Source organism: Stenella coeruleoalba (assembly GCF_951394435.1).
Source record: "Stenella coeruleoalba genome assembly, chromosome: 17".
Taxonomy (NCBI): Eukaryota; Metazoa; Chordata; class Mammalia; order Artiodactyla; family Delphinidae; genus Stenella; species Stenella coeruleoalba.
Window position 1 is genome coordinate 160201 of NC_137163.1, and position 14314 is coordinate 174514.

Consider the following 14314-nt stretch of genomic DNA (forward strand, 5'->3'; position numbering starts at 1 on the left):
ACTTTGATGTTTGCATTCCACATAAGCAGAGAAAATCTTCTTGACCGTATTTCCCATGCAATTCTCTACTTAAACATAATGAAAATGTTCCATTTTTAAAACAAATTGTGATGGGTGATTGAAAAGTGGATACTGTACAATAATGTGAAATGGAAGAGATCGTGGGGCAAGAGAAATGCACCATCACCAGCCACACCAAAGGCCAGTCTTCATCCAAAGAAGGTGATGTTGTGTATATGGATTGGAAGGGAGTCCTCTATTATGAGCTCCTTCCGGAAAACCAAATGATTAATTCCAACAAGTACTGATCCCAATTAGACCAAATGAAAGCAGCACTCATTGAAAAACATCTGGAATTAGTAAACAGAAAACGCATAATCTTCCATCAGGATAATGCAAGACCACTAGTTTCTTTGATGACCAGGCAAAAACTACTACAACTTGGCTGGGAAGTTCTGATTCATCCGCCATATTCACCAGACATTGCACCTTTGGATTTCCATTTATTTAGGTCTTTACAAAATTCTCTTAATGGAAAAAATTTCAACTCCCTGGAAGACTGTAAAAGGCACCCGGAACAGTTCTTTGCTCAAAAAGTTTTGTGGGAGCTTCCCTGGTGGCGCAGTGGTTAAGAATCCGCCTGCCAATGCAGGGGACACGGTTCAAGCCCTGGTCCGGGAAGATCCCGCATGCCGCGGAGCAACTAGGCCCGTGCACCACAACTGGTGAGCCTGTGCTCTAGAGCCCGGGAGCCACTACTGAGCCTGCATTCCACAACCACTGAAGCCCACACGCCTAGAGCCCGTGCTCTGCAACAAGAGAAGCCACCACAATGAGAAGCCTGCGCACCACAACAAAGAGTAGCCCCTGCTCGCCGCAACTAGAGAAAGCCCACATGCAGCAACAAAGACCCAACACAGCCAAAGGTAAATAAATTAAATAAATAAATATTTTTTAAAAAAAGTTTTGGGAAGATGGAATTATGAAGTTGCCTGAAAAATGGCGGAAGGTAGAACAAAAGAGTGAATACGTTGTTCAATAAAATTCTTGGTGAAAATTAAAAGTGTGTCTTTTATTTTTACTTAAAAGCCAAAGGCACTTTTTCACCAACTAAATATGTAGAAGACCCTAAAGACTCCACACAAAAACTTCTAGAAGTGATAATCCTAAAATTCATATGGAACTATAAAATACCCAGAATTGCCAAAGAAATCCTGAGGAAAAAGAACAAAGCAGGGGACTTCCCTGGTGGCGCAGTGGTTAAGAATCCGTCTGCCAATGCAGGGGACACAAGTTCCAGCAACGAAGACCCAATGCAGCCAAAAATAAATTAATAAATAAATTTATAAAAAAGAATAAAGCAGGAAGCATAACCGTCCCAGATTTGAGACAATACTATTGGGTTGGCCAAAAAGTTCGTTCGGGTTTTTCTGTAACATCTTACGGAAAAACCTGAACTTTTTGGCCAACTCAGTACAAAGCTACAGTAATCAAAACTGTGGTATTGGCACAAAAACTAACATATGAGTCAATGGAACAGAATAGCCCAGAAATAGGCCCACACACCCATGGTCAATTAATCTTTGACAAAGGAGGCAAGAATATACAATGGTTAAAGAAAAAAAAAACAGTCTCTTCAGCAAGTGGTGTTGGGAAAGTTGGATGCATGTATATCAATGAAGTTAGAACACTCTCACCATAAACAAACTCAAAATGGCTTAAAGTCTTAAACATAAGACATGACACCATAAAACTCATGGAAGAGTACATAGGCAAAACATTGCCTGACAAATCGTACCTGAGGCAGTCAGTCTCCCAAGGAAATAGAAATAAAAACAAAAATAAACAAATGGGACCTAATCAAACTTACAAACTTTTGCACAGCAAAGGAAACCATAAGCAAAACAAAAAGACAATGTACAGAGTGGGAGAAAATGTTTACAAACAAATGACAAGGGCTTAATTTCTAAAATGTACAAACAGCTCATACAACTCAACAACAACAAAAAACAACCCAGTTAAAAAGTGGGCAGAAAACCTAAACAGACATTTTTTCAAAGAGGAAATACAGATGGCCAACAGCCACGTGATAAAATGCACAACATCGCCAATTATTAGAGAAATGCAAATCAAAACTACAATGAGGTACCACCTCACACCAGTCAGAATGGCCATTATTAAAAAGTCTACAAAAAAAAAAAAAAAAGTCTACAAATAACAAATACTGGAGAGGGTGTGGAGAAAAGGGAACCCTCCTACACTGCTGGTGGGAATGTAAACTGGTACAACCACTATGGAGAACAGCATGGAGATTCCTCAGAAAACTAAACATAGAACTATCATATCCAGCAATCCTACTCCTGGGAATATATACAGACAAAACTAATCTAAAAAGATACATGCACCCCTATGCTCATAGCAGCACTATTCACAATAGCCAAAACATGGAAGCAACCTAAATGTTCATCGACAGATGAATGGATAAAGATGGGGTCTATTTATATACAATAGAATACTATTCTGCCATAAAAAAGAACAAAATAATGCCATTAGCAGCAGCAATAGATGCAACTAGAGATTATCATACTAAGTGAAGTAAGTCATAAAGAAAAAGACAAATACCATATGATATCACTTATATGTGGAATCTAAAATATGACACAAATGAACCTATTTTTGAAACAGAATCTTGGACATAGAGAACAGACTATTGGTTGCCAAGGGGGAGGGGGTTGGGGAGGGATGGAGTGGGAGGTTGAGGTTAGCAGACGGAAGCTTTTATATATAACGTTAATGTTTAATGGATAAACAAGGACCTACTGTATAGCACAGAGAATTATATTCAATATCATATGATAAACCATAATGGAAAAGAATATTTTAGAAAAGAATATATACATATATATATATATGTATAACTGAATCACATTGCTGCACAGCAGAAATTAACACAACATTGTTAATCAACTATATTTCAATTAAATATATATATTGTTTTTTAAAAAAGGGAAGAAAAAGGTAATGCTCTGTTGGAAAAAAAAAAGAAATGGTCATGTTGTAGTCAAGATGAAAATAAGAGGTCAGGTAGTTTCAATGTACAGGGATGTTTTTTTGGAAACATCACAGGACAACTTGAGTTACACAGTGCAAATCATTCTGTTTGCTAAATCTTCCAAGTAAGTTAGGGTTTTCGGTGAAATCATTGCAAAATGTATAGTTTGCTTTCCCACCTTGCCAAAGGAAGTGCACTTCCTCTGTCATTCTGCCCTTTCTTGCTCTCAGCTGCACTGACCTGGGTGGCGAGCTGCAGCGCCCCTCTCCCTGGGAAGGAGCCTGGAACATGCATTTTTGCCACTTGCCTTTCCAAGAAGCAGGAGTAGCACGTGACCTGCTGGGACCTAAGGGCAGTCTGCCCTTTTTGGAAGTCCCATCAGAGGTTGGAATGACCTTTGGGGTCCCCCTCACTCTGGTGACACCATTCTCAGCCATTATCTCCCACCTCTGACTTGTCAGCAGCATTCACACTTACTTTGGATTTTTTCTTTTTTAGTTCGAAGTCTTTATATTTTATGTATTTAAATCTTTCTCTTTATATTATTTCTCCTTACAGCTACCAAAAGTCTGATGCTTAGTCCTCTTCAAATTTTCTATTATTTGGAAAATATTTTAGACCACCTAGAATTTGGTGTACTGTGTATAATCTGACATTTTCCAATAAAAAAGCAATGCCTGGAACCCATATTTACGCGTGGAGGAAGATCAGTGACTTTGGCTTAAGGGTCTCCTACACATCAGAGGCCGTTGCACACGAGTGGGCAATCCAACCAGGAGAGCCTGAGAAAGGCTCATGGGTGCCCATTCCAAACAAAACCGTGCCTCCCCTGCCAGTCGATCAGTGAAGGCTATGCTGTGATATGCGGAGCTGTAAAGGGATAGGAAAATGCATTGCCGGTGACAATACAGTCCACCTGTGTCGGGTATGGGGCCACAATAGCGTGACCGTCTCCTCTGGAGGAAGATGACTGCGCACCAGGACGTGGCTGGCAGGTGCCAGGCAGCCCAGAGGCTCCCTGAGGGGCAGCGGCGCTCCTGGACCACAGGTCTGGAAGCTTAGTGCACCGAAGTCCACTCGTGCACAGAGAGGCTGGAGGTGGAGGCCCAGGAGTCGGACTTGCCCGGGGGCAGAGGAAAGTCAGAGGAGCGGTGGTGGGGACAGCACTGGGGTCTCGTCTCTGGCCCATCTGGATAAGTTTGGGGAACACTTTTAGTTTCATGTGTAAAAGTTCCTGAGCTGAGAAGCGCCAGTGAGATGGTGTGCATTTCAGGGTCCCCAAGACTGCCCTCACCTCTGACACCACTCACAGGTTTCAGGCTCCCCAAGATCACTCTCAAGTTCAATAACTTGCTACATGGACACAAAGAACTCACCTTGAAAGCTGATATAACATGGTTACAGTGTGTTACAGGGAAAAGACAGATTCAAATCAGCCAAGAGGCTGCATGGGGCAGAATCCAGGGAAAGTTCCAGAAGTGGAGCTTCCGTTGTCCTCTCCCTGCAGAGTCACAGGCAGCATTACTTTCCTGACACTGGTGTGGGACACAGTGCACGGGTATGGCAACAGGGAAGCTCACCTGAGCCTTGGCATCCAGAGCTCTTACTGGGGCCGGTGACAGCTGGCTGCCTACGTGACCAACCTCAGGCTCCAGCCCCTCCAGAGGTCGAGCTGATGCCGTGCAGCCCAAGGACTCCACCATAGGTCATTGTTGGTGTAGACCACCTCGCATGGCCCAAGGCTGCAGGTAAACAAAGATAACTCTTCTCAGGCAGGACATTCCAACCATCCAGGAGCCCAGGACAGAGGCCAGCCCTCTCCTGAGGTGAGGGTAGTCTTTTCTGCAAAGGTGATTAAGAGTGGGTTGGAGGGACTTCCCTGGTGGTGCACTGGTTAAGAATCCGCCTGCCAATGCAGGGGACACTGGTTCTATCCCTGGTCCAGGAAGATCCCACGTGCCACGGAGCAACTAAGCCCGTGCGCCACAACTACTGAGCTCGTGCGCCACAACTACTGAAGCTCGCGTGCCTAGAGCCCGTGCTCCACAAGAGAAGCCACGACAATGAGAAGCCCGCGCACCATTATGAAGAGTAGCCCCACTCTCCACAACTAGAGAAAGACCGCACACAGCAATGAAGACCCAACGCAGCCAAAAAAAAAAGAGTGGGTTGGAGCCCAGACCTGCCTGCAACTACTGTGACCTCAGGCCAATCACTTCCCTTTGTGAGCCTGGGGTTCTGTCACAGGGTCAGTGTGGAATTAAGTCACTGCAGGAAGACCAGCCCAGGCCTCAGTCCGTGTGGTCCACGTGCTGAGTTTGCGGGACTCTGGACAGGTGCAACCACCACAGGGGTTAAGGGGAGCCACTCACCCCCACGAGGAGGCGTCCGAACACTCTACAACCCCAGGGGACCCCGAGACCCACGTAGGAAACTGGGACAGGCTGGGGCAGGCGATTCCCCAGGCAAGCATGAGAGGCCTCACGGCCCCCTCCAGCCACTCCAGCCACTCCAGGAGAGCAGAGAGGCCATTCACCCGGGGGGCACCCATGGACTGGCTCAACCCAAGGACAGGGCTGGGAGGGCCCAGGTCCAGCTCCCAGCAGCCCTGTGGCTCAGATGTGATGTCCTGTCTGGATCTTTGCCCCAAGGGTGTGCACAGGGCCAGGCACAGAACCTAGTACGTGAGCACCAAACATGCACGCTGTGAGCATGACCTCACCTGGCCTCCCCATGACCTTCAGGGTGGATGCCATGACCTCTTTACTCGGGGATGCTTGAGCCCCCCCTAACAGGCCAGGGTCCTCACTGTCTGATTGTCTGACCCCAACTGCTCATCTGACTCACTGCTAGCTGCCCAGAGCTGTTAACAATTAATATCTAACAAGCAGCCTGTGGTCTGGGATGATGTCACCCGCAAACGCAGGCTGACAAATTGGTTCCTGATCTCGTGAGCTGAGGAGACAGCAGGACACAGCACAGGAGTGAGCTGACCAGGCGCCCAGGGGCGGCCGCCCAAGACGGCCCAGTGCCAACATCCAGAACCAGTGGGTCCCTCTGCCCGTGCTCCCTCCCCATCCCAAGACCGGCTGGACGCTTGGCCCCTGTGAAAATGTGTCACCAGCTCGTGTGACCAGCCCTATTAAGCCAAAACCAAACAGCCAGGAAAACCTGTCAGACTGTGTCCTCTGGTTCCGCACGATGAAAACGACAGCGTACCTTTCTTTTTCCAGGTACGCTTCACCATTAAATGTTTCTTCAGACTGCACTGCCCCTCTGCCCCTCCCTGCCTCTCCAGCCTACCCCCCAACCCAGGTCTTTGGGGCTCCCTTCAAGTAGGCCACAGTCCCTCGGGTGCCACTGGCTCAGGGGACATCCACGCCAGTGGAAGGGACCCCCCCCCAGAGCAGGGGTTCTTAGACAACCCAACAAAAGATCATCTGGGCCACAAGCAGTGACAGGGCGGAGGGTCCCATTTAAACCCAAACACAGAAATGCTGTTTCCTGAGTAATCAGTCAGTTAGTGAAGCACTGGCCACGGTCGTGCCCGTTTAATCTGCAAGCAGAGGTTAAAAGCACAACGTCCATGCGGGAAGGTGGAGCGGAAATCAGACTGTGCTCTGCTCAGCTTTGCACCCCGACAGGCAGGCAGGCAGAGTTTTCCAGGGATTCAGTGCTGGTGACATTATGTACTGGGCACAACCACTCTGGAAAGCATTTGCATACTTACATCAGTGTCCTTTAAAACGTTTATCCTGTTCCTAGGAATGTGTGCTGAAGACACAATTTAAAAGAAAAAGTTAAAGGCCTGAAGTAGGCACTGTGGAATAATATATGTCCAAATGATAAGTTTTATAAAACTAAAATGTTAATTAGGTAGACATTTTGTTACTGTTACAAAGGCAGTTATCAGGGAGTGATGTCCTGGAAGGTGGCAGAGTAGGAAGCTCCAGGACTCTGTCCCTCCACCTAAAGGACCACTGAGCTGGCAGGAACTCTAAAGTAACTATTCTGGAACTCAAGTCTAGTCAGACGCTTGCAGCATCCAGGAGAGAGCTTGACGAAGAGGGTAGGGAATTTCAGCAAATTCCAGTGAATCCACAGCTGGCCGGCACCTAGCACACCCATCACCTGGCCCGTGGCACACAGCCATGTGGATGCTGGCCTGCGTTTCTGACACAGCTTTGCTGGAGGAAGGACAGGCAATAAGGCCACCATCCTCCAAGCACGAGAACTGTGTTCTGCCGGTTGATTGCTGCTTTTGACCACTGCGGGGCTGGCACAGGTTTGGTTGTCATTGTTTTTGTTTTGTTTTGTTTTTTATAAATTTATTTATTTATTTTTGGCTGCACTGGGTCTTCGTTGCTGCACACTGTCTTTCTCTAGTTGTGGTGAGTGGGGGCTACTCTTTGTTGCGGCGCACGGGTTTCTCATTGCAGTGGCTTCTCTCGTTGGGGAGCACGGGCTCCAGGCGCATGGGCTTCAGCAGTTGTGGCTCACGGGCTCCAGAGCACAGGCTCAGCAGCTGTGGCGCACAGGCCCAGCTGCTCCACGGCATGTGGGATCCTCCTGGACCAGGGCTCGAACCCGTGTCCCCTGCGTTGGCAGGCAGACTCCCAACCACTGTGCCACCAGGGAAGCCCATTGGCTGTCATTGTTTTAAACACTGGTTTCAAATGGGTAAAAGTGGCTTCCAGGGGAAATCAAAAAGATACTTGTTTCTTCCCCTTTTGGGAACTAGATATTTAAGGAAATCTTTGTTAGGTCACTGGCTGACCACATGGAAAGTTAAACAGAAACTTCAGGGATTACACTTTGAAAAAGTAAGGAAAAGTCACAGGTGGCTCCAACCCTCAACAAGCAAGATGCAGCAACCCCAAGGGGTGGGCGACTTACAATACAGAGTTGGCATCAAATGATGCTCAGAATGTACCAAGCAGAAACTGTGGGACTGAAATGTACAATACTGAAATGAAAAACTCACTGGAGGGTTCAAGAGCAGATCTGAGCAGCAGAGGGAAGATCAATGAACTTGAAGATAAGACAACTGGTTTTTTGGTTTTTGGCTTTTTTTTTCTTTTTTCTGTTGTGGTTGTTCTACCTTGTTGCAGTTGTTTCAACTATATGTGTATATATATATATATATATATATATATATTTTTTTTTTTTTTTTTTTTGCAGTACGCGGGCCTCTCACTGTTGTGGCCTCTCCCGTTGTGGAGCACAGTCTGCGGACGCACAGGCTCAGCGGCCATGGCTCACGGGCCCAGCCACTCCGTGGCATGTGGGATCTTCCCAGACCGGGGCGCAAACCCGTGTCCCCTGCATTGGCAGGCGGACTCTCAACCACTGCACCACCAGGGAAGCCCTCAACTATATTTTTATTTTCCCTAATTCTATCTTTCTAATTTTATTTTATTTTTTATTCTTTGTTATTGTACTGCTCCTTTTTTTCTTTTCTTTTCTTTTTTTCTTTGCCGTGCCATGCAGCTTGCGGGATCTTGGTGCCCAGGTCGGGCCCAAGCTCCTGTGGTGGGAGCTCCGAGTCCAAACTGCTGGACTAACAGAGAACCTCAGACCCCAGGGAATATCAATCAGAGTGAGGCCTCCCGGAGGTCTTCATCTCGGTACCAAGACCCGGCTCTACCCAACTGCCTGCAAACTCCAGGGCTGGATGCCTCAGGCCAAACAACCAGTAAGACAGGAACACAGCCCCATCCCTCAAAAAACAAACAAACAAACAAAAATATGTTACAGACGAAGGAGAAAGGTAAAAACCTACAAGGCCAAATAAATGAAAACGAAATAGGCAACCTACCTGCAAAATAATTCAGAGTAATGATAGTAAAGATGATCCAAAATAACGGGAACAGAATGGAGAAAATACAAGAAACGTTTAACAAGGATCTATAAGAACTAAAGAGCAAACAAACAGTGATGAACAACACAACTACTGAAATTATAAATACTCTAGAAGGGGCTTCCCTGGTGGCGCAGTGGTTGAGAATCTGGCTGCCAATGCATGGGACATGGGTTTGAGCCCTGGTCCGGGAAGATCCCACATGCCGCGGAGCAACTAAGTCTGTGTGCCACAACTACTGAGCCTGTGCTCTAGAGCCCGTGAGCCACAACTACTGAGCCCGCATGCTGCAACTACTGAACCCCGCGCGCCTAGAGCCCATGCTCCATGAGAAAAGCCACTGCAGTGAGAAGCACCGCGCACTGCAACGAGAGTAGCCCCCGTTCACCGCAACTAGAGAAAGCCCGTGTGCAGCAACAAAAACCCAACACAGCCAAAAATAAAATTAAAAAAATATATTACAAAAAATATATTAAAGGGCTTCCCTGGTGGCGCAGTGGTTGATAGTCCGCCTGTCGATGCAGGGGACACGGGTTCGTGACCCGGTCCGGGAAGATCCCACATGCCGCGGAGCGGCTGGGCCCGTGAGCCATGGCTGCTGAGCCTGCGCGTCCGGAGCCTGTGCTCCACAACAGGAGAGGCCACAACAGTGAGAGGCCCGCGTACCACAAACAAAACAAAACAAAACAAACAAACAAACAAAAAATATATATATATATATTTAAAAAAATACTCCAGAAGGAATCAATAGGAGAATAACTAAGGCAGAAGACTGGATAAGTGAGCTGAAAGATAAAATGGTGGAAATAACTGCCGGGGAGCAAAATAAAGAAAAAAAGAATGAAAACAATTGAAGACATCTCAGAGACCCCAGGGACAACATTAAACTCAACAACATTTTAACTATAGGGGTCCCAGAAGAAGAGAAGAAAAAGAAAGGGTCTGAGAAAATCTTTGAAGAGATTATAGTTTAAAACTTCCCTAATATGGGAAAGGAAATAGTCAATCAAGTCCAGGAAGTACAGAGAGTCCCATACAGGATAAACCCGAAGAGACACACGCCGAGACACATATTAATCAAACTATCAAAAATTAAATACAGGGGCTTCCCTGGTGGCGCAGTGGTTGGGAGTTCGCCTGCCGATGCAGGGGACATGGGTTCATGCCCCGGTCCGGGAGGATCCCACATGCCACGGAGAGGCTGGGCCCATGAGCCATGGCCGCTGAGCCTGCGCATCCGGAGCCTGTGCTCCGCAACGGGAGAGGCCGCAACGGTGAGAGGCCCGTGTGCTGCAGAAAAAATAATAAAATAAATAAATACAAAGAAAAAATATTAAAAGCAGCAAGGGAAAAGCAACAAATAACATACAAGGGAATCCCCATAAGGTTAACAGCTGATCTTTCAGAGAAACTCTGCAAGCCGGAAGGGAATGGCAGGACCTATTTAAAATGATGAGAGGGAAAAACCTACAACCAACATTACTCTACCCAGCAAGGACTTCATTAAGATTCGACAGAGAAATCAAAAGCTTTACAGACAAGCAAAAGCTATGAGAGTTCAGCACGACCAAACTAGCTTTACAACAAATGCTAAAGGAACTTCTCTAAGCAGGAAACACAGGAGAAGAAAAAGACCCACAAAAACAAACCCAAATCAATTAAGAAAATGGTAATAGGAACACACAGATCAATAACCACCTTCAATGTAAACTGAGTAAATGCTCCAACCAAAAGACACAGACTGGCTGAATAGATACAAAAACAAGATCTGTATATATGCTGTCTACAAGAGACCCACTTCAGACCTAGGGAAACATACAGACTGAAAGTGAGGGGATGGAAAAAGGTATCTATGCAAATGGAAATCACAAGAAAGCTGGAGTAGCAATACTCATATCAGATAAAATAGACTTTAAAATAAAGACTGTTACAAGAGATAAGGAAGGACACTACATAATGATCAAGGGATCAATTCAAAATGAAAACATAACAATTGTATTTATGCAATGCAGCCAAAAATAAATAAACAAAAAATTTAAAAAATGTATGCCCCCAACATAGGAGCACCTCAATACATAAGGCAAATGCTAGCAGCCATGAAAGGAAAAATCGACAGTAACACAATAATAGTGGGGGACTCTAACACCCCACTTACACCAATAGACAGATCATCCACACAGAAAATAAATAAGGAAAACACAAGCTTTAAATGACACAAACAACCAGACAGACTTAATTGATATTTTTAGGACATTCCACCCGAAAGTGGTAGAATATACTTCTCAAGTGCACACAGAATGTTCTCCAGAAGAGGTCACATCTTGGGTCACAAATCAAGTCCTGGAAAATTTCTGAAAATTGAAATTATATCAAGCATCTTTACCCACCACAACACTATGAGATTAGAAATCAATTACAGGAAAAAAAACTGTAAAAAAACACAAATACATGGAGGCTAAACAGTGTACTGTTAAATAACCAAGGTATCACTGAAGAAATCAAAGAAGAAATTTAAAAATACCTAGAAACAAATGACAACAAAAACACGACAATCCAAAACCTATGGGAGGACTTCCCTGGTGGGGCAGTGGCTAAGAATCCACCTGCCATAGGCTTCCCTGGTGGTGCAGTGGTTAAGAATCCACCTGCCAATGCAGGGGACACGGGTTTGAGCCCTAGTCCGGGAAGATCCCACATGCCGCGGAGCAACTAAGCCCGCGCGCCACAACTACTGAGCCTGCGCTCTAGAGCTGATGAGCCACAACTACTGACCCCATGTGCCACAACTACTGAGCCTGCACTCTAGAGCCCATGCTCCGCAACGAGAAGCCACCGCAATGAGAAACCCGCACACCACAATGAAAACCCAGTGCAGCCAAAAATAAATAAATAAAATAAAAATTAAAAAAAAAACAGATGAATGGATAAAGAAGATGTGGCACATATATACAATGGAATATTACTCAGCCATAAAAAGGAACGAAATTTAGTTATTTGTAGTGAGGTGGATGGACTTAGAATCTGTCATACAGAGTGAAGTAAGTCAGAAAGAGGAAAACAAATACCGTATGCTAATGCATATATATGGAATTTTAAAAACCTGTACTGATGAGCCTAGTAGCAGCGCAGGAATAAAGACACAGATGTAGAGAATGGACTTGAGGGCACGGTGGGAAAGAGGAAGCTGGGATGAAGTGAGAGAGTAGCACTGACATATATACACTACCAAATGTAAAATGAACGGCTAGTGGGAAGCTGCTGCATAACACAAGGAGATCAACTTGTGATGACCTAGAGGGGTGGGATAGGGAGGGTGGGAGGGAGGCTCAAGAGGGAGGGGATATGGGGATATATGTATGCATATAGCTGATTCACTTTGTTATACCGCAGAAACTAACAGAACACTGTAAAGCATTTATACTCCAATAAAGATGTGAAGAAAAAAAAATGACAATTAGAATTACCCAGTATAAGGAGCAGAAAGAAAAAAATGAAGAAAAATGAACAGATCCAAGAAACCTATGAAACACTATCAAATGTACCAACATACACATTACAGGACTCCTAGAAAGAAGAGAAAGGGGCAGAAAAGATATCTGAAGAAATAATGGACAGGAACTTCTGAAATCTGAGATGTGAATATGCACGTCCAATGCCAAACAGGATAAACAGAGGTCCACAGTGAAACAAATTGGAGTCAAGTTGTCAAAACCCAAAGACGGAGACAATTCTGAAAGCAGCAACCGAAGAATGGCTCCTCATGTACAGTGAAATAAAAGGGTATTAGATAGTAACTCAATACCACAAGAAAAAATAAAGAACACTAGTAAAAGGAACTGCATAGGTAAATATAAAAAGCTAGTATTACTATACTTTTGTTACAGCTTGTAACGTCTCCTTTTCCTACATGATTTAATAGGCAAATGCATGACAATAATCGTAGTGTGTCATACAAAGATGTGACCTGTGACAATAACAACATAAAGGGGGGACAGAGATGTAGAGTGTGTTTACACTACTAAACTAAGTCAGTATTATTCCAACTAAGTTGTTATCATCTTTTAATGTAATCCCCAAAGTAAAGACTAAGAAAATAGCTAAAAAATATACAGAAAAGTAAAGAAGGGAATTAAAATGGTACACTACAAAAAAAAAAAAAATCAACTAAGGACTTCCCTGGTGGCACAGTGGTTAAGAATCCACCTGCCAATGCAGGGGACACAGGTTCGAGCCCTGGTCCGGGAAGATCCCACATGCCGCGGAGCAAGTAAGCCCATGCACCACAACTACTGAGCTTGCGCTCCAGAGCCCGCACATCACAACTGCTGAGCCCGTGTGCCACAACTACTGAAGCCCATGTGCCTAGAGCCCATGCTCTGCAACAAGAGAAGCCACCTGCAACAAGAGGAGCCACCACAATGAGAAGCCCACGCACCACAACAAAGAGTAGCCCCCACTCACCGCAATTAGAGAAAGCCTGCGTGCAGCTACGAAGACCCAACGCAGCCAAAAATAAATAAAATTTTTTTAAAAAAGCCAAGATTCAACTACATGCTGTCTACAAGAGACTCTCTTTTGATATAAGGATATCAAGGAAAAGCCCAACAGAGAGGGTTTCAGAACATTTTAAAAAGAATAAACACCAACCCTTCTCAAACTCTTCCCAAAAACCGAAGAGGAAGTAATACTTCCTAACTTATCCTATGAGTCTAACATTACCATGATATCAATGAGAGACAAAGACAAAAAACTATGGACCAATACCCTTATGAGTATTCATGCAAAGATCCTCAACAAAATACTAGAAAACCAAACGCAACATATTAAAAGGACTATGCATGGGGACTTCCCTGGTGGTCCAGTGGCTAAGACTCCACACTCCCGATGGAGGGGGCCTGGGTTCCATCCTCGGTCAGGGAACTAGATCCCACAGGCCGTAATTAAGAGTTCACACGCGGGATTCCCTGGTGGCACAGTGGTTGAGAATCTGCCTGCCAATGCAGGGTACACAGGTTCGAGCCCTGGTCCGGGAAGATCCCACATGCCATGGAGCAACTAAGCCCGTGCGCCACAACTACTGAGCCTGCACGCTAGAGCCCGTGAGCCACAACGACTGAGCCCACGTGCCACAACTACTGAAGTCCACGTGCCTAGAGCCCGTGCTCCGCAACAAGAGAAGCCACCGCAATGAGAAGTCTGCGCACCGCAAGGAAGAGTAGCCCCCGCTCGCAGCAACAACAGAATGCCCGCACGCAGCAACAAAGACACAACGCAGCCAAAACTAAATAAATAAAATTTATAAAAACTAAAAGAGTTCGCACGCCACAACTGAAGATCGCGCATGCCGCCACAAAGATCCTGCATGCCACAACTAAGACCTGGCGCAGCCAAATTAATTAATT